The sequence below is a fragment of the Brienomyrus brachyistius genome, chromosome 23, assembly GCF_023856365.1.
Source record: "Brienomyrus brachyistius isolate T26 chromosome 23, BBRACH_0.4, whole genome shotgun sequence".
NCBI lineage: Eukaryota > Metazoa > Chordata > Actinopteri > Osteoglossiformes > Mormyridae > Brienomyrus > Brienomyrus brachyistius.
The window spans coordinates 1602262-1624110 of record NC_064555.1 but is presented as its reverse complement, the minus strand read 5'-3'; the positions used below and the strand labels follow the sequence as shown (position 1 = coordinate 1624110).

General features: G+C 46.1%; 1 long non-coding RNA gene across 1 annotated transcript; it reads left to right on the top strand.

The window, feature by feature from the left end:
• The first annotated feature begins 658 nt into the window (after window positions 1-658).
• LOC125719155 (uncharacterized) lies at window positions 659-4706 on the top strand. Its single transcript, XR_007385024.1, has 3 exons — window positions 659-1213; window positions 2252-3330; window positions 3455-4706. It is a non-coding gene; the product is annotated as an uncharacterized LOC125719155 (long non-coding RNA).
• Window positions 4707-21849: the final 17143 nt, after the last annotated feature.

Below are 21849 nucleotides of genomic sequence, written 5' to 3'. Positions count from 1 at the left end.
GGGATGCAGGTTCTGATGACATAAATCCACGCGACGCCCCCAAGGTCACTGACACACTGGAAAGTGAAGGTTCTTACTGGAAGACGCAGGACACATCAGCATAGCAGAAGGTACCGTTTTTTGGATGCTACCTGCCTCAAGAGGAATCTAAGCCTCGACAACAGGTGGCGCTAGACTTGTGACAAGTACAATATTGTGCAAAAGTCTAAGGCAGTCAAAGCAAATTATGTTTAAATTATCTTTAAGTTGGTATAAAACTATGATTTTTTTTTCTGTCAAAGTGTGTCAGCTCAGCCATTCTGAACCCCCCCCTATTCTGAACCCCCCCTAAAGTCACCCCAGTATTTACAACCACCGTCCAATATGTCCGTGTATTTTTTGGCTTGACTGCTAGCATGCTGTTATGTTACTACCCAGATAAATAGATTTAAACATGACCTTTGACTTTTGCACAGCACTGTATGTACAGTACAGTACAGTATTATTCTTAAAAGTAACTAGCCTCACACGAGGACAAAACAGTCAAAGATCCGCTTAGGCTTCGTCAGTCAGTCAAGGTTTCAAATTTCAGTTTCAAATTTCACAGCCAACCTTTAAACGTCACTCATGACATACAGAACCCCACGTCCCAAACGTCCACTGAGGGCCGGATAGAAGCACAGCATCGGCGTCTCACTAGCAACGGAACACACATCCATCTTGTTTACAGAGCCTGACGCCGTATAGGAAATTACTGCTGTATTCTTCACCCATCTGCCGATGGGAATTTGGAAAGGCGGGAAATATCTGCGGGCTGAAAAACGTATAAATCACTCCCTCCGCTGGCCGGAATATAGCATGTTTTCTCTCTGATAACGCTACGGACTGGACACTGACTCATAGCCAGAGCTGCAGGGACCCCAGGGGCTCCGCCAATAAACCTCTGCTGCGTTTCCCTTCTTTTTTTCCCGTGTGTTTTCAATTTCAGCTCCCCGGTTCCCGTACACCGGAGGCCAGGTGGGATTTTTCATCGGCCAACGCCGCCTGCATCACCCACTCCGGGCCCGTGTGACGGCGATAACTCACACAGGCCAACCGGGCCTGGTTCCCTAGGGAGCCGTCGCGTCACCAAATGCTTGGCGTCAGACGGCGCCATCCTGAATCAGCGGGCAGAAAGCTTGGCCGATCGCGTTTCCTCGATGGCGCCTCCTGCTGGAGCAGTCGAAGGTTGCAGGTCAGCTATGCTAATTCAGCGCTAACAGGCGCTTGGTGTCGCCATGGAATGCATGCAGCAGGCGCTGTAGGGAAGTGACCACATGACCGTGAGGTTTCTGACATGAATCTAGGAAGACATCCAGTTATACTTGTAAGATCCGAAGGTTTAAAGGTGTCCGAACTGCAGGTCTGAAGTGTCACTGTTGAAATGTCAGCGCAATTAGACACGGGGAGGAGGTGGTCAACGATTACTGTAATCGTGGGCTGTAGAAAATACATAACAATTTAAACATTCTCGTTAGTGGTTTCTGCTCATGGCCTTTGTGGTCTGTCCTCTTACTCTCTAATTAAAAAGGCAATTTCTCTTTTCAAGAATCCTTGGTAACAGCCCGACCGTTAAATGTGACACCATCAGTAAAGGGATAAGCTGCAGGTTGGGGGTGGGGGTGGGGGTGGGGGAACTCATTTTACCCCCTCAGGTTAAAAAAATGCCAGAGTAAATCAGAGAAGTACCTTCGAAATGTCAGGAGATCAAGTCATGGTAACGAAACGGCCTTCAGCCTGACGAAAAATGGGGCATAGAGTGTAAATTAATGTCCCCCCAGTGTGGGACATCCCATAATACCGATCCATACACTGAGAAAGCGTTAAATGATGCTGCACTTTTTCAAAGTGCCATACTTTTTTCTCAATTTGTGCCGCGCACGTGAGATTAACGATGCACGTCTGAAGAAATGCAGTCTGGGTAACGGAGCTCTGATGTCACTTCCTGATAAATGAATTTTAAAGGGAACATTTCTAGGACACTCTTTGCAATGGCTCCCTTAACGGCCTCTGGAATGTTAGGTGATTGTGGTACAGCATAGTTTAATGACTGATTAGGTTTCACTTATGACTTTGGATACCTTCTCTCTGTGATCGTTTGATCATGCTTTGCATTTTTTATTAGACAGTTACAGTTAAGCTCACCGGGGCTATTCTCCATTGTACATGGTTAATGCCATAACCTAACTATTTATCAACCTGATACTGACCCCTTACACTCCCTTCTCTTTAGCCATCTGGGCCTGAGCTAACAGATCATCAACTGGACCCAGACATCCGGACCGCGATGGCGCCTCATGAGCGGATCCATATGTTGGCGTGATGCAGCATACCGACACGGTTGTCTGCGATGCCTCTCTCTCCGCCTCCGGCTGCCTGGTGTCCTGACTGTGATCACTCACCCCCACCTGCTTTCATCCACCCAGCCCACCTTTACTTTTATATTTGCTGTCTTGGATCCGGCATCGGCCAGGTGTTGCGCTTCCTCACCCTCTCTGACGGGGTTCGGCCACTGCTTTCGGTTTTCCCAACTATTGGAACCTGTATTCTGGTTCACCACTACATCTGGGGAAAAGACTATAAAATCAACTTCACCAGGACTAATAAAAAGACGCCATGCTGAGTAAAACTTGACGGATCGATCGACCCTCATTGGGGCATTGTCAAAGGTCACACGTTACAAATCTACTCCCTTCGGCATTAGGCTAAATTTGACCCCCAGTAAATTGTGAATTCTCATTTGTCCAGTAAGGTTGAGAGAGAGCATTTACAGGGTGGTGGAGCCTGAAGACATCAACAAAAATGTCAAACAGTCAGCCAACCATGTCCTCAATGCAATGGGTCAAGTAATGAGACCCAACTCCGTGGGAATTCTGGCTCAAACCTGAATCCAAAACTCCACCCCATATCCATCAAAGGTCAAAGGTCAGCAAATCCCTTGGGCCCTAACCTCACATGAGTGGCCACTCAACCAATGGGACCATTTCCCCAGGCCTGTTATTTTGGTGCTGATTTCTAGTAGCCCAGGTATGGATCACTTGCTCACCGTCATTAAGGGGAGATAATGCGCCTGCACCTTCTCTCAGAGCGGAGTAGAAGAGATGAAAAAAGGGGAGAGGATAAAGGGCAGCGATCCCACTTCTCACAACGACGGTTGGCATCGTAATTGCACATTGGCCATTATTCTTAGCAGTACTGCCTCTGCATTAGCAGGAAACGTGGTCAGGACATTAATGCGACTCGACTCATCTGTTTAAGTGATTCATTAAATTGAGAACTGACTGGAACGCCGGACTGGATGGAGAACCACAGGTTTGTGGGCTTGAATCCCAGCCATGAAAAAGATATAATTCTTCTCCCTAATTATGTCGAGGTCGCTAGGCTAAGGTTTGCGTTTAAGTTTATAAATGGTGCTATTTTTTTTTTTCTTTTTTAGAAATCCTGTTAACTTCAGCCTGGCTTTGGAAAATGTGCCTGTTACTGTGGTTACGGGGTAATGGCAGATGCCGATTCTGAAGGGTTGTTTTGTCGGCCACCGGCTGCTGAGGATGTTCCAGCCGGCTGGACTCTCCTTCAGTCAGTCGGGGGAGGATAGTCAGCCCTTCTGATAACAGTAAGATAAGTCCCGCCTTTCCCCGAAAGCGACATGCTGGTCGTCTGCCGTCTGAGAGCTTCCACGACAGGTGAGTGGATGATCTTGCTCGCACCACAGCATGAAAGGATCAGGGATTCACATACTGTATCTCCACATATCTCCACATATCTCCAGATCACTGTCTTCATATTCATCCCCATCTGTAGACGTGTCAGAATTTGAGTCACTAATAAGGTTTTTTATATGCAACTATACTAAACGAGGAACATTTGATAAAACATGTTTAATCGTCAGCTTAGAGGAAAAAAATATAAGTGCAGACCCACAGAGTACAAAAGAATACCTCTTTAATCTTCCAAAAGCCACACCTTTGTACCTAGGATGATGATTGAAATCACATCCCGTTACCTAAATAGTTTGTTTACCTGTGTGTTTCTGTGAGTACCTGTTTGTACACCTGTCTGTGTCTGTGAGTACCTGTTTGTACACCTGTCTGTGTCTGTGAGTACCTGTTTGTACACCTGTTTGTACACCTGTCTGTGTCTGTGAGTACCTGTTTGTACACCTGTCTGTGTCTGTGAGTACCTGTTTGTACACCTGTCTGTGTCTGTGAGTACCTGTTTGTACACCTGTTTGTACACCTGTCTGTGTCTGTGAGTACCTGTTTGTACACCTGTCTGTGTCTGTGAGTACCTGTTTGTACACCTGTGTGTGTCTGTGAGTACCTGTTTGTACACCTGTCTGTGTCTGTGAGTACCTGTTTGTACACCTGTTTGTACACCTGTCTGTGTCTGTGAGTACCTGTTTGTACACCTGTCTGTGTCTGTGAGTACCTGTTTGTACACCTGTGTGTGTCTGTGAGTACCTGTTTGTACACCTGTGTGTGTCTGTGAGTACCTGTTTGTACACCTGTTTGTTCACCTGTGTGCACACCTGTATCTGTGAGCGCGCTGGTGTTCATAAGGTTTCTCCATGTAAATATCTAGTAGTGTGTGTGGGGAGCCACAGCCCCACCCCCCCAGGACATGAAGCAGACATTGAGGAGACCTGAGCCCCAGACATCCAGAGGCCCCCCAGGGCACGGGAGCCCCCCCCGGAGGACCACCACAGGAAGAATTCCAGCCCCACCCACATTTCAATTTTAAATAAATATTTTCCATCCATCCATCCATCTATTAATCCATCCATTGTAACTGCTTACCCTGTTCAGGGTCGCAGGGGGTCCTGAGCCTATCCTGGAAGCCATGGGTGCAAGGCAGGGAACAACCCAGGATGGGGCAGCAACCTATGAAAGATAACAATTTCACATTATATTTTTAAATAAATTACAGACTTGCACATGCATAATCACTTTATCTGCATTATTCTGATTATGATTATGCATTTTGCTAATCTCAAATGTCAGCCGTCAAATGTTGCTAGGATACCAACAGACAGCATCTTGGAATGTCGTATCCGAAGCTGGTTTCACCAACTGATTCCCAATACAGGGAACCACACAGATTTCCCTTTTGCGATCGCTGAGGGAGAGAAGGAGTGAAGCCGTTCTGAATACAGCAGAGGTATGTTTTTAAGGAGCATGTTGACCTTTGACCCCCCCTCTTACTGCAAGCTGGAACCGCTTCTTCTACAAGGAAGCAGCGAACGGAAGATGGATGGCAGTGGAACAGCCTGGGATAAAGGCAGAAATTCCAGTAAATAAGAAAAATACTCCTCACATGTGTCATATAAAGGAATGACCCCACACCGCGGAAGACGAGCTGAGCAGGCGGCTGAGTCAGGCTGTAATATGGCCATTTATTGGGTTTCTCTGGTGTGGTACCATGTATTGAATCTCAGCAGTTCGACACCCCCCCACGCCCCCCACCCCTGAGGCTCTCGCTGCTGCATGCAGTGGCTGTGGTGCAGGAGCTGCCAACACTGTAAAACACTCAAATTGCCTCATTAAAGGGGCAGAGTGGGAGGGCAGGTTTGGGGAGGGGGGCTGCCACACCGTGCGGGTGCTCCGTGTTTGCCAACCCCCCCCCCCCCCACTGTGACGTGCAGTTCTGCCCCCCCTCTGCTTTCTATGTAAATATCCCTGCCTAAACACCAAAAGGACAAAAGCGGGATTTATCCCAGAATATGCAGTAAATGTAGAGCCTCCCGTGAGACATTCCCTGTGTCTGCAGGCTCACCCTCCTGCAGAATCAGCTCGGATACTTGGATGGTTGGATATAAACACAATTCATTTATTGTGTCGTTTTCCATAACATTTCCGACCGGACTGTTTCCTTTTCTGTTCCGGAGGTATTGTATTTCTCCTGAGACATTGTCTCTGTGGCATTGTTTCTAATTCTGCTAACAATCTATTGTGGAAACGTTTAATCATGAAGCACTTAGGATCTGGAGACAGTGAAAATGCCACTTTTTGTTGCTGGACATGAAAACAATAGAACGGAAAGATAAACAGGTCTGATGAGGGAGGCTGTGCATCCGGCTTCGACGTGCCTCCAGTAGATGTATCACATCCCGACTAATCGCGCGTCATTACAATGAACGGCTCATAAACTGCGTTACACACAGAATACGGCCGGTGGTGGCGCGTCTGATTAGACTTATGATTGTGAGACGAAAATAACAATCTGCTAATTGGATTAGAGTCAAGGAACCATAATGAGCTACAATCAGCTCGCTAAGCTGCGTCAGTTCGTATCTTGGCTGCTGGTCGCTAAAGCTGCTGCGTTTGGGTCAGTAGAGAGGCGAGAGGTTCGGGAGAAGGGAGTGAAAAGATGAGCCGCCCTGGAGCAGCTGCTGTCCCAGTCTCCTTTCATGTGGATGCCAGCATCTTACCCCGTTAACCACGCTGACCCTGCCGTCCTACCAAGAGTAAAGCGAGACGATGCCTGTGGAACGACAAGCGGGAACCTGCCTTCCACACTTTGTCTGGAATGGGATACGGGTCTCCCCAGGTTAGGCGGAGTGCCCTTCAGGAAAGAAAGGATGAATCAGAGGGACGTGTGGAACAAGGGTTTGTGTGTGTGTGGGGGGGGGGAGAGAGAGAGAGAGAGAGAGAGAAAGGGTGAGAGAGATTATTTTTAGATGGATGCATGTCTGTATTTGCAGACGGGAAGACAGATTAATGGTCATGCCTCATTTGTTTTTTCAAAGTTATTAAAAAGACCTTTTTCTCCCTTTCTTCCTCGCCGCCAGCTTTTTCCTGACGAGAGCCCAGCGTTTGATTGCACAGCCGCACCTCGTCTTACACAAACCACACGTTTCCACAGATTTTCGTTTTTCCAGAAAACAATTCTTGGTTGTTTTCTTCTCTGACGTCACAGAGCTCCCCATGCATTAATAATACATCCAGATTCAGAGCACAGATGTTTACTTCTTGTTTTTAATTTTACCGAAAAGACCCCGTTCCTCAGCCAGCAGCGGCCATCGCAGCGTACCGTGAGCTCTGCACATTATCTAAAAGACTTGAACCAATCATTTCTCAGGTGTCATGCTGTTCAGACGTTTGTATTGGCCAGAATTTCTGGGGGGTAGACCCATTCAGTTGGCCATGGATGGGGCCAAATTGCAAGTGAAACGACGGAAAGTTTGCCGAAGATTACGGGCAAAAGCAGCACACGCTGAGGAGACATATTGAGGCCACTGCAGTCACTGGAGGCCGAGGTACGTTCATTAAAACGTCTTTAAAGACATCAATGCAAACTGAGGTTTGTCTTGCACATGCATCGATCAGGCTAATAAATTGCCGATTTGCCGATTATGCCATTGGTGGCTGCATCTATAAAAGTGTGCTGAAGAGAACTGCTCTTCTGTGGCAAAGACCGAGTGGCCTGACGGAGAGACTCTGAAGGTAAGAGAGCAAAGAACCTAAAATATTACAAATGTGAGAACTTCCAGTAACCACGGAAAAATATGGTACCAATTAAAAGAACGACTGTGATTAAATTCAGTAGCATTAACATCATCACTGGGCCCTGGACTGTGTCACTTGTCACAGAAGCTCCCTACTATTTTCTATGATAGTTGTCAACCTGGGGGGGGTGGTCCCTGATGAAAAGATTTAGAACAGTCTGGAGACTTCATTTATCATAAAAATATGGGAGGCGTCACGTCCTGTACTGCATTGCTGCTGTTGGAGTTTTGGATCATATCATATTTGCCCCCCCCCCCCCCAATCCAATTATGCTCCCAATTTTTTAGGGCCCCTGTCACTCAGGTTGGAATTGTCCTAACTTTCCCACCCTTTATGCCACTCCTGCTTCATTGGTTCAAAACGCGACACAGCATTTTATTTTTCAATACAGTCTGATTCCATATAATACAGAAGAGGTGGGGAGTCCAAGTTAAACGTTTTATTAACCAGCGTTGGTTGAGGCCCCTTTGTAGTGGATCCCCTGAGCTTTAGCCTGGGTAAACCCATTCATTGAAGCCCCCCCCGTCTGGCTTAACCTGAATGGGTAAGCAAATTCGCCAAAAACAATCGGCCAAGATCTGAGGCTCGGAATATCCCCAGTATCACGATCGAGGCCGAATCCATTGCGATCCAGCAGCCGTAAAGACTGAAAGAAAAGGCGTGTCTGCGAGCAGGACTGGAGCACAGCTGTTGCACCTCTGGGAGTCCTGTGATTCCAGCCGCGACTTCGTATCGGCTTTCAAGCGGCAGAGATCGCGGTAATACGGACCACATCACAGCGCACCGTGTTCTCTCCCTCTCTCTCTCTCTCTCTCTCTCTCTCTCTCTCTCCCTCCCCCCTTTTTTTCTGTCCGCGCTCCCTTTGGATCACTGTGCCAGGGAGGCCAACCCTCCCCTGAACAAGGTACTCCGAAAATAATTCATCTGCTCAGAATTCCAGAGCGTCGTGACGCAGGAAGTGATGCAACATGCACAGCCTCACACTGTCAGGAGAATCCCCCCCTGAACCCATAAAATGGGGTGGGGGGAGGGGAGGGTAAATTGAATTTTTATGATCACCATGAAATATTACCTTCAGAACTTCTTTTAAAGAGAAACACAGTAGCGCATGTAAGATTTATAGCTTTCAAAACCAGTTTACGCATCTTTTAAAACTAGCATTAAAGTCAACAAACAGTTAAACAGGCCCTATTCCATTAAAAATAAAAACTTTTAAAAAATCCATATATCTATAACATGCATATATATATTTCTGCTTCACACGGTGTGGCAATTTCATTGGTAAAACTCTGCTGCCGTCTTTATGTCTAGTAAAATAAACACGATCAGGCTTTTCTTGCCCTGATTTGTTCAGGCTGCCGGCATCTTCACCTGTTCATTCCTCCTTTACAAGTTTCTGAATCCGAGCCGAGAAAAACATCAGCGTCTTACGTGCAGCGTAACATCCAGCACTGTGCTGTAATCGGGGGCAGGGAGACTTGGCCACGACTGTGGGGCTCATGCTGAAGGTTTCGGGGGCAGACGGCAACTTGGGCTGAGGCCCCCACAATACAAAGAAAACCCAAAAATCATGAGAGCTGCATTGCCTCATGGGCGGGGGGGGGGGGGCGGGGGGGGGGGGGATGATGAGGGATCTGAAATAGTCAGAATGATCACAGAATGAACAAAGATGCGGTTATGAATCGGCAGGCTGGCGGCACGGGGGGGCAGAGAAAAGGAGCCAGAGACGTATAGAAATGTGACACAAACCCCTGACTCCCCCAGCGCAGACGGCAGTGGCAGCGCAGACGGCAGTGGCAGCGCAGACGGCAGTGGCAGCGCAGACACCTCCTTTGTGAAGGAGACGTAGCACATGATCAGCCCCTTAATTGCCCGTGTTTATAACTGATACTATTGTGGCTGACAGGGAACAGTTACTCATTCAGTGCTGGTCGACCCAACAGGCCGCATATGTCAAACCCATTATCCGTGAGCCACACCCGGCCCGGAGCACGACTTTGTTACACCCCATGGAATTATTTTGATATTTTGTTAACAATGTCCCCGGAATAGGGGGAGTAATGGTGCACAATATTCGCTGTTCGGTACAAACCTTCATTTTAGGTTCGGTGTAATTTTGGTACCATGACTGAGTTAGACCCCTGCATTGGACAACATGACAGGCCATCGTCTTACCCTTTGTCTCAGACAGGGGGCGCCGTTTGCATCGCGTGGACTGCATTTATTTCATGCAAATCATCAAGTCAAACCAAAGCATGTGTGTGTCTTGTGTCAACTGGCCTAGTAAAGAAGTGTAAACATTCACATCTTGCATATTTAGCAAACGCTTTGGTCCAAAGAATCCTACAAGTGAGGCAAATACCACATTGCAGACATTCCCGCTGTCAAGGACACAAGCAGGCATCCGTGCGTCACTTACATTATCTTCATGTCCACTGTGAGTAATCGGGCGACGGTGCCTGAATGAGTAAATGCACGAATGCCCCGTCCTGCCCACGTTTCCATCAGCGGCACAGAAGACGAGCCCCCACCCCGGGATCAATCAGCAGCCGCAGGCCTTGTTGCTGCTGAGAGGGAGGGGGTGACGTGACAATCAATCCGCCATGCTCCGAAATTCGAGGAATCTTTACCCCGGGTGCAGAAGCTTGGAGGACGTCTACAACTTCTCCGACTTTAATTACAGCACAACACTGAAAAGAACAGGAAGTTAAACATCAAATCCATTCCCATTATCATACCGTTAAAGCGAACATAATCACATCCTCACCCCATCTGGATGGCAGACAATTTCAAATCAATTGCTTTGGCATAATTCCCTTAAGTAAAGGAATCTTTTAGAAATACTTCCAGTATGTGTTTGAACTTTCCGCATGTGGTAAAAATGTCATTTTGTTAATTTAATGTCATTTTCAATCTGATTATTCTGCAGATATTTTGAAAGTACTAGAACTTTTCGACTAGACGACCCACTGAGTGCTTTTAGTTTCACAAGCAGAAGAGCTAGAGCCACTCCAGTCCTGCAAAGAGGTTTTAAGGGGTGAAGGTACGGGGGTCCTGGAGGGGGCCAGAGTCGGCTGATGGGTACCTTCATTCACTTCACCTCTGTCTTATTACCGCCAGTAGAAGACACAGCCCTACATTGACCTCCCCTCTTCCCAAAGCAAAAAAAAAAAAACTCCACTCTAGCTCATCCCAGGAGCTGACTATCCTTTTTGGAATCCTTACAGGTTTTCCCATATGTGGATGTCGAAATGAATTTCATTCTTCCTTGTAAACAAATACTCTCCCTGTTCCTCCCTCACATACCTGTGTTGGGCTTCCTACTTGTTTAGCTGAAGTATACTGTAGTTAGGGCTCACACCCTTACATGCACATTGATTTAAACTTATAGAGAACGTGCACTTCGCAAAGTGTCTATATGACGATTAGAGTTAAGTGGAAATCACACTTCAATACACTAGATGGGAATTTACTTTGCAAGACAAGGCTTTGAATGGTGCCAACTCATCCGGGATCAAAAAGATCGTCGCTGAGCGGTTTCACATTGGGACAGTTTATCAAAGGATTAACCATCTAAGAAATAGACTTCAGGCTCACATGATCAGAAAAGTAGCAAGAACAGGCATAGAAGATGAATCTTTCCTTTGTTGTAATTTCCCTTGCGGATTATTTTATTGCTCCTTTGAGCAGCGTTGGCGTTAGTCTAAAACTCTCTCTTTAATTCATGGATTGAGGAAGGTCATTGCTTTCTTATCAGAGATCTCATCTGCTTTCATTTCACTGCTGGCCAATTGCTCTGGACAAAAACGGCACAGCGTGTCAAGCATTAATTATTCTTCTGACAGATAAATGAGAGCAGGAGTCTGCATCCTTGGTAGACCGGCACCCTTATCTCCTCTAACTTGATCATCTCCCTTCCTGCAGCTCCATTCCATTCCAAAGGCAAACACAAGTAGGCGGTTTGAAGAACACGGTTATAAAGGTATCGAACGGGTGCTAGGATTGAATACGTGGTCGTGTAATTAGGATGACGACAGGAACAGGAGTTGATACAGATAAGGAACCGACGTGATGTGACGTCTTTAGCAAATCGAGTTTGGTTTCCACCAGATGTTGCTAAATGTACATTTTAAGAAGAGTGGCGCGTGTTCATGCGCTGAAGGTCATTCACTGGGTGCTCATTTCACCTTCAAAGATGACAGGAAGTGACACGCAATCAACTTAAAAATAACGACGTAAAGCTTCCATACTGAGATTGACACAAATGTGAATGAAAAGATTCCCTTAGCTGTCTCTCTCCTCTGCTGCCCTGTGTTCCTATGTGCAAGCAGGCAAAGATAATGTCCGAGAGCTTGTCAAGGACACTGGTATTATTATCGAATCCCCGGCTGCCCTCTAACTAATTCACATTCTTGGTTTCACGAGTCTCTTTCAGCTAACGAGACTTGGTTAGCAAGTTTGCCAGCTTCCTGCCTCCCTGGCAATTGATTCTACAGAGGTTTTGCTTAAAGGTAGGAGCACCATCCATCGCAAACCATCATTGGAGGATAAGGATACCAAGACACACACCCACACTATATGGGGTTAAAATATGATAATGTAACGGATTCTCTGATTTCGGCGAAGAAGACTGTAATTTACAATCGAGGGCAAACAGCATCTCGGTTTTTGAACATTGCAATCAACTTGATAAAGGTCAAACGATAACAAAACTCACCTGTTCATCAGACATGCTGCTGTTTGCCACTGACATTTTCCACCGAATAAGCTGCAAATTAGCACAACGCTCCCAGAAATATGACGGGCAGAGGGAGGGGTTTAAAGGTGAAAGATGTTATTGTATAAAACGAGATTTTTCTAACAATGAAAACAACTGCAAGTATCATGAAAACTCAGACATTCCCGGAGTTTTTCTGGGCTGATATCACGCCCGGCGTACGGCCTTTGCCATCTTGTAAAAATGACAGAATAAAATACAAAGATGCTGTGGTTTGATGGTGGAGACTTGCTGCCCACTTCAGCCATTGAGGTTTGAGGTTGTGGTCTGGATAGGGGATTTAACGGGTTGAGCTTTCATAGAGACGACTGGGCTGGGGGGGGGGGACTTGGCAAAGTCATCTAGGCAGTGCAGTCATTCAGCAAAAAGAAATGCAACTCGATCTAAAAAAGAGACCAATACATATTGTGGGGTTAAGCATATGGAATGTTATAAACCACGAACAGACCTCCGTATAAAACCCAAACCTACAGCTGACCAAACATATGCGTGTGAAGAGATCTTGTTAATACTTTTACGAGCTCCATTTAATGTAATTTTTCGCTGCTAGTTTACCCCGAGGGATCGGTCGGCCAGTCTGGGTGACTTCCAGGGCAGGTGTGGTGCCTTTGGAGTCCAAATTCACCCCCCCCCCCCCCTCCCGTGCCAAGAACGCACTGGAGAAGGGGGTGTGGAGCTTAGGGGAGATATTCCCACATTTCTTTGCAATAATTCATCCGCAGGAGAGCTGGTTCGCCGAGCAGGAAGGATCTTGCGCGTGGGTATAATGCTGATCTGATAAGGGATCAGAGAAAGCAGCAGCTTCATTGTTGGAAACTCTGAGCAGGTAATGGAAATTACATAATATGTAATATTTTCTCTCTGACTGCCCATTGTGTTTCATTGGAGCAGTCAGGTGACCTCCAGACACTTCCTGATTGGCCTGCATAATGGGCCTCCCCGCCTGGTGAACTGAACACGTTCTTTTTGCGTTTTATTGCGTTTGATGGCGCTATGATGTAAACTATTCACAGGGCTGTAACCACCCATAGCAATAGTCTGAGAGAAGCAGGTGCATGCAGGGTAGGGGGGTTGGGGGCCCTTTTTGCCCGAGCTATTTCATGTGAACTTGAGTGTGAACTTTAAAGCAACTGGGGGCCCCATTTTAAGCTTTGAGCACCTGCCCTTCAAAAAGTATCTGCACAGCCCTGGTGAGAAGCGAGACCAAGCCGACGACATAAAACATCCCAAAAAAAATAGTTTGATGTGCACTTTGACCTCACCTAATGCAACATGTGTCTGCACCAAGCGTAATTATTCTTTTCGTTTCTCGTTCTCACACAAAACAAGACTCACTCACCCTTTCACTCCTTCATTGATCTGAGAGAGCTGTTCACCAGCATGTCTGGGTTTGGGGTGATGAATTATTAATAAAGCCAGTAAGAAAGGCAGACATCATAATTAAATGTGGAAGAGGTGCTTCAAGGTAGGACCGTAATGATGAATTAAAGGATTGTATTCTTACTGCGTAATTATGGTCACTACAATACATCGCTGACTGATGGATGAAGGACGATTTATTATTAAAGAATTCATTAATATGTCATATTCTAAGTTCTCCTGGTATGTTTAAGGAAATAGATCCGACAGTGATAACCTATCACCCATGATTGTGTGGATTGGCATGAAGCAGCAGATACGATTGGTCATACATTCTTTGAGGTTAGTTAAGCTGATGTGAAAGCTTCGAGTAGGACTCAGTGAGGAAAGCCAAGACAAAACACTGTTTGGTAATCCCCCACCCTTATCACTCTGGTGATGACGGGGGGGGGGGGGGGCAGAACTACATGGTATGATATGAGTTCTTTAGAGGTTCCACACTTGCTTAGTTCTGCTCACACAGAAGTGCAAGAGAATCTTTAATGATCATAATGGACTATTGCCCAGACAGCTAGCTTATCTCCATCTTGTCCCGAAAGCAAAACGCTTGTTTTTGAATGCAGTCCCCCCACGTCGTGATGATTTCCTCTCCAAATGCACCCATGCCTGCAGCGAATAAATCAATGTCATAGCATTGACCCTCAAAAATTGCCATTTAATGATTGGGGGGGGGGGGGGGGGTGAACTATAACTCAAAGTCAGCATCGATAGAAATTTTTGTCACGCTCTGATATTCTCTGACACGCATTTGAGCAAAGGAGTGTGGAGAGCAGGCTACCCGTGGAAGAAGGCCATTGGAGAAATGTGAGCCGATCCTGCGGACGCACACCCTACCGCTGGACCGGAGGTAAACAAAGCGATCTTATTGTAGGAGGGGCAATGAGGGGCAGTGGTAACAAGTGAGGCAGTGAAGGGGATAAGCTTTAGGCTCCAGTAAGAGTGACCAGAAAGTGCTGTAGCTCACTTGGGGGGCCTGAATTACGTCGTGCCTCTCAGATAGGCCTTACACACCACTGCTGCCACCTACAGAACACTACAAAAATTGCGCCACTCCACAGTTAAAAATTTAAATTTAAAAAGAAAGTTTAAAATTTTAAACTAACGCCTTCCAAAAATTATTCTTATTTCTGTGTTTAATCGACTGTTTCGCAAAATTTTCCTGCCATTTTATGCTTTGTGTGACTGAATATTTAGTGGCGCAATGACCTAGCTCCCCTCAAGGGTACAAACAGCAGTGTCCTCCAAAGACATGAACCAGATAACTTTAGGCTGAGGTAGTGTCTCTATCCACTAAACTACTTTCTATGCTTATTGCATACAGAGCCCACTAAGGGCACCTTCAACTACTAGACCCAAACTATAAAACTGCAAAAACCACTGCATTACTGCAAACACGTTCCTGCGGACAATATATACCTTCTTAAATCGCCAGTAATGAATTGGCAGCACCCAAACAATAATATGCAGTGTTAATTCTCAACCAGTTGAACACACTTGTCCACTAGTTTTGCTAAATTCCAAATCTGCGAGCCTACATTCTCCTCCAGCACCATGGGCAAAAAAATATTCATGCTTTCATCGGATATTTCATGATATGAGGTGCAGCGTGTGGCTCGGTGGGTTGGAACACCGTGTATGTTATCGGGGGGGGTCACTGGTTCACATCACTGGACCCTTCAGCAAGGCCCTTAACCCTCAATTGGTCCACGGACTGGTTGACCCTACTTAACAAAAAGAATGTCTCTTTGGAAAAAAGAATTGACTAAAATATAAAAAATACATGCATGCATACTGACTGATGCACTTTGAGTAACATATTTTTATTAATACTAATACAAATGTAGGCATTTAGATTAGAATGGATTTGCAGCAATGCACTCCTGTATAAATGTGTCTGACGGACCGCCAGGTGGTCTCAGACTGAAGGTTGGCATGTCCGGACAGTCAGAGACAGGCAGAGGAGCTCCTTGCAGATGGGAAGCACTGGGCTGCTCAGCGGGGTAATTAACCCAGATAGCCTCAGTCCTGTTTCCTCTCAAACGGTTACGGCCATTCAGACACAGCAGCTCCAGATCAATAAGGCGGCGAATTAAAACTGGTGGCTAATGACTCCGAAAACGAACAGCGGAGCTAATAAATAGGTCAGCCTGTACTCTCTGAAGAAACCCCCCCCCCAATCCACCGCTCACCTAGATGAGTCGGCAATGAGCAGACAGTATGAGACGCAAAGACACACCGGAATGAATTCCGAGATGCCAAAGTGTCCCTTAGGGCGTGTTTCCTACGTATCATACATACAGCAGCATAGCTGAAGTCAATTGGATTCATTCTGTTAATTATTAATGGTGTAAGAGAAAGTTTGACTTTGGGGTTACGCGCCTTAATAATTTAAATACCGAAGTCCATTTATTTGGAGGAGTATTAAGGCAAATCAATATTTGGGGGTGCACGTCTCCCCCATCTCTGCTGGTCCATACACCCCTGTTGATAGTAGCTTGTTCCTTCAAAGACAGAATGTTGATTGATGAAAACAAAATAAAATGGTTAAACTACTCTAATTAAAGTGATCGCTAAATAATATGTTTTTGCTGCTGTCGTCACCTACGATCAACGGCTTCGGTCCAGGGCTCCTGGCACGTGTTTCTACACCAGAACTTGGCCTATTTTATGCGCCCTGCACTGCGGACCCCGCGGCCAGTCCGTGCTGAGCTGACTTCCTTGAACGATTCCTTTCCGTCATTCTCTGTCTCTCGGAAGGATGCTTGTCTCTCTGCTGTGCCAGTTTTACCCACAATTCCCAGAGCATGTACACTTGCGAAGACGAACATGTGCGCACATACGTACACACACAAGCATGCGTATGTATCCTTGTGTTTTTGAGGACTCTCCAGTTTTCAGGGAATTAAAACTTAACCCCCCCACAGCAATCAGAATCAGAAAACTTTTATTATCCCAAAGGAAAGTGTTTGTGACTACAGACTGCAGACTACAGACTACAGACTACACAACCAAAAATATACTGCCACATACAGTACTTCCTGTACAATAATAAATAAGTATAACATATAGAGATGGCAAAAAATAGGTGGATGAATATGAGAGTAAATGCAAGACATTTTACATTAGACAGGTAAAGGAATAGACAGCTATTGATATAAATAGGATATATTGCACATATGCCGGGGTGACTCACTGGATGAAGATAAGATGAGATGAGATGAGATGAGATGAGATGAGATGACATAAGATAAGACAAGATAAGATAAGATGACATAAGATAAAATAAGATAAGATGAGATGAGATGACGACATAAGATGAGATAAGATAAGATAAGATGACATAAGATAAGATAAGATAAGATAAGATAAGATAAGATGACATAAGATGAGATGAGATGAGATGAGATGAGATGAGATAAGATAAGATAAGATAAGATAGATAAGATAAGATAAGACTGATCCCACACCAGAGATCGGTATTTGTCAGAAGAGTCAGAAGATAAATAGCAGTAGAGAACAAACCAAAGGAGACTTTAACAATACAATACATAAGAAAATGCAAGAAAATGATGAATATTTGTCCTCCCATTTCCCAGATTCCCGTACACATGCAGATGATAGTTGCACAGACGTAATGACACAAATACAGATATTTGACAAAGTGCATAACAAACAAACAAGCTACATGCACAGTTTGTGAAAATGTAAATGCACTAAAGCTGAAAACATAAACACACAGCAATGCACGCGCATTACAACCACCCTAAATCTTATGATCCCAATTAACCGACGATATTCCAGTCTGCATTCCCAGTCTGGCTAATACATGGATTATAGGGAGGACTGCTGCTACTGGTGTGGTTTTTAAATTATTTCTGCTCATTCAGACATTCATTTATCCAGGAACATTTCCATAGCAACAGCGACAATGTTGATTTGTTTACGCGAAATGTGATCCTCATGCGTTTAATTCCAGATAAACATAAACCTCGATCAACAATACAAAAGTACTGGTGAGGATCGGCTGGGGCTTTTTAAAGACAGGGAGGGTCACTGTCACCGGAATACTCTACCAGAAACACAGCACACTTTATTTATTCTGCTGCCACAACCCCCCCCACATCACCACCCTGATATAACTCTCAGTAGTGCATTGGTAAATATTTGCGGGATTCCCCCCCTTAGTGTGTTCAATTATAGTGTTTGTGTATAATGAAGGGGGTGGTTTGCAAATGGATAGTAGAAGTGTAGTTTGTATCGATTAAACTGGATTCTGAAACGTTCGGAAAGAGCAGCTTCGCCAAAATACGCTGCGATTCCCACATCCATGCTTCCTTCACGGGAAGCCCATGCCCTGCTTTATGCCTGGGACAACCGGGGAAGTGTTTATTAAAAGGAGTCGCGGATCCAGACTTGGGGATTAGCGGGTTAGCGTAGCGTAGCGTCCGACTTGCTTTGAGTCCTGAACCGTACTGAAATGTGTGTGTGTGTGTGTGTGTGTGTGTGTGTGTGTGTGTGTGTGTGTGTGTGTGTTTGAAAAGACCATCTTGGCTGAAAAATGTCTTTGAAACATTCCCCCAGCTGACAAGCCGTTCCCCCGGTCAGTAATTCTGAAGTTTGAGACGTCCAGCTGAAGTCAATTTAGAGAAGACAGCCAATCGCCTGTGTCTGTGTGCATCGGAGGAAGAGACAGAGCGAGAATAAAAGTGGAAATAAGAGAAATCTGCTCCTCACCTCCATTTAAGCCCCAATACAATGAGCCCCAACTGTAATAAACACAGACAGCACTACTGGGGGAGCAAAGGCCTGCTGGTGTTTTAACAAGCTCCCCGGAAGCAGGAGCCCCCCAGTTCACCGTGGCCTGAAACCTCGACCATCTCGCCATTTCTGAGCCGAAATCCATCTTGAGGTTCACCTTTAAAACTGGTTCCCTGGGGGGGGGGGCCCTCTATCTGCCGCCATTAAAAGGGGGAGGGGGCTTCAGAGCTGTGGATGCGGGGAGAAGGAAGACGAGTCACGAAGAGATAAGTGTGCAAAAAGTGACTATCAAAATGTCAAGTTACGCCTACGTGTTTCCTTACTGGGAATGATGGGAACACTGGGGCAAATGAGCTGGCATGCCGATAATCTCTGATCAGAAATGCACTGGCCACGTATTAAGAAGAATGATGTTGATTTCAGTTATGCTGGTTTTTCCACCGGTCATGTGAGTGCCTGTGCCCAGTCACTGACTGGTACTCCATCCAGGGCGACCCGAGTCATGTGACCTGAGGACTCTGGGACAGGGTCAGACGCACGGCCACCGTGTGCCGGATAAAAGGTTCCGGAAGACGGATGGAGAATGTCTTACATTTTATTTGAACTGCATCTCATAAAAGGCATTTGGAATCAGTTAGGTAGCAATAAAACGTCTATATGTTCATATAATATATACTTACGTCAAGAAAAGACAGTTAAAATTCTGAAAGACAGACATAAACATGTTTACATGCTTTCTTTTGTTCTGTACATCTTTTGGTTTGTAAATTAGCTACTTATAGTGTCGTCTTCAGATCGTAAGTGATCCGTGTCATAATAAAACCCCACTATGCCAAAACTACAGAATCACTCACACCTGTCATTAACCGCTTGTAAGCGTTTCTTCAGGACCTGTGGGAAGATGAATAAGCCTCTTTTCCTCTACGGAACAGCCGTGACCTTTAAGACGGAAACAAATTCAAGCTGCAAATTGCGAGCAGCAGAAAGCCGGGCCGACTCAATTGCACGCATAATTACAGGGTAGGCAAAGATTATGGATAGACTTTAACCACCTACACACGGCTTTCAGTACGGCTTCCTCCCGAAGGCGTCTACAGAAGAAACCATTGGGGGGTTGGGGGGGGGGGTAATTTTCCCCACGATGTGATTCCAAGCAGTTAAGTGCAGGCAGGGATTTCTGGAAGCGGCCTTCCGTGACTCTCCTGAGTCCTTGATTGTTCTAATTGCCGTTATGTCGTTTGCATGGCCGGTGTTATCGCTCCCACTGCTGCAGACGCCATTCTGCAAGGCGTCACAGAAATACATCTAACATGGATGCGTTTAGCCACGTGTTTTGACATCCTGTGCTCCTGCATTTTCGCACAGGTGGGGCTCTCGTTTTAGTGTGCGGTTTATTCAGGGTAATGCGCATGTTACATCACTCTCCCCCACTGTCATTGGCTCTTTCTCCCCCTATGGTTCTGACGTTGCCCTTTTTCTAGGTCGGAAGGCTCGTCACGGGAGACTGGGCTGGCCGCTTCCACGAGGAGCCGCTCCGCGGAGTCCCAGCCAGAGGGAGCAACGCGGCTGTCTTCTTCCCCCTGCCGTAAAATGGACTGCTCCGTTACTTCCTGTTATTGGGAACACGGAGCAGAGGGACTCTTTAACCCGTGAAAGGATCAGAAATCACTAGCCTAGGGGAGAGAGGGAGGGACAGTGAGAGTGTCCTGGCTCCTGCTGAGACGGTCACACCCCATCGCCCTGCCTAATACCCAGGCCCGATGCATGAAGGCGAGGTAGACAGATCTACCGAGCATGCTTACGCAGACTGGGTGGGTCTCTCTCAAACGGGTGTGACCACCTGGCAGGGACCAGGGGGTGCTGTGCCTCCGGAATGCGCCATTACCTGGGGGGTGGAGGATCAAGTTGACATCCCGACGTTGCCAGTGTTTTTTTTGTTTTTCCTAAAATGGGAACACCGGGATGAACAGGCGGCGGTGACGCACTAAGGACACCACATGACGCGGCGGAGGTCACCTACTCCCCTGCCATCTAATCAGCGTGATCACTGTCCTGAGACACATTCCAGCAGATTAGGTCACAATCCACAATCAGTCAAAGATTAAAAAACACAAGAACAATGTGTGATTCATCATTTCATATTGTATATAGAAGCAATAATATATCATTAGATTCACCCAGATTAGATTCACCCCGAATGAGATTCACCCATACATCTTCCATAAGTACTTATTCAGTACAAGGTAGTGTCATTATATTCAGGCAAATATAATATACATGATTTGTATGCTATTTGGTCTGTATGGTATATGGTCTGTATGGTACATGATCTGTATGGTACATTGTCTGTATGGTATAGGTCAGTATGGTACATGATCTGTATGGTACATGATCTGTATGGTACATTGTCTGTATGGTACATGGTCTGTATGGTATATGGTCTGTATGGTACATGGTCTGTATGGTACATGGTCTATATGGTACATGGTAACAGGTGTTGGTGAGCTGATCTTTGTTGTAAATACAGGCAGTTTTTCACTGACATTAGTAATGTGTCCCACACATCCTGACGTAAGTCAAATTTAACGTAACTTGGATTTACCTTCCAATACCATACAAGAGACCTTATAGCAGAAAACACACAAGCCAAACATATACAAGCAATATGTACTAAAGCCCTCATGTTAAACAAAATGACAGGATAAAACGTGAAGCCGCTCACAGGCGTGCGGCACCTTTTCATGTTAGTGTCTCCATGCAGCACGTAGAGCTCTTTTTGTGTAAGTCTGCACATGCCTGAGTCAGCTGTCCGTAAGTCAGGAACCTGCTTGGACACGCTTTCTGTTGCGGTTCCCAGCTGTCTCTCACCATTATCTCAACATATTCCAGTGTTTTCCGTCTCTCCCACTCTCGCCCTGGATATGGGAGAGTCCACGTCTTCCCCAGACCCCCAGTCACCCTGATTCCATTCTCTGTTTCGACAGACACACACTGACACACACACACACACACTGACACACACTGACACACACACACACACACTGACACACACTGACACACACTGACACACACAGACACACACTGACACACACTGACACACACACACACACACTGACACACACTGACACACACTGACACACACGTCAGGCCATCTCCATAACTGCCAGCTGGCTGGACACGTTAGTCAGGAGAACGTTCGCCCGTTTCGGCCAGTCTGTCACTCTAGGAACACCCCGCCCCCCCCCCCCCGCCCCCCCCATAATATTCTGACTACCTAACAATAAAGGGGGGAGGGGCAAACCACTGTTGGCATTAATTAAACCCTCATCGAAGTTCAGAAAAAGCGGGCGTGAGAAACAGCAGGAAGAAGGG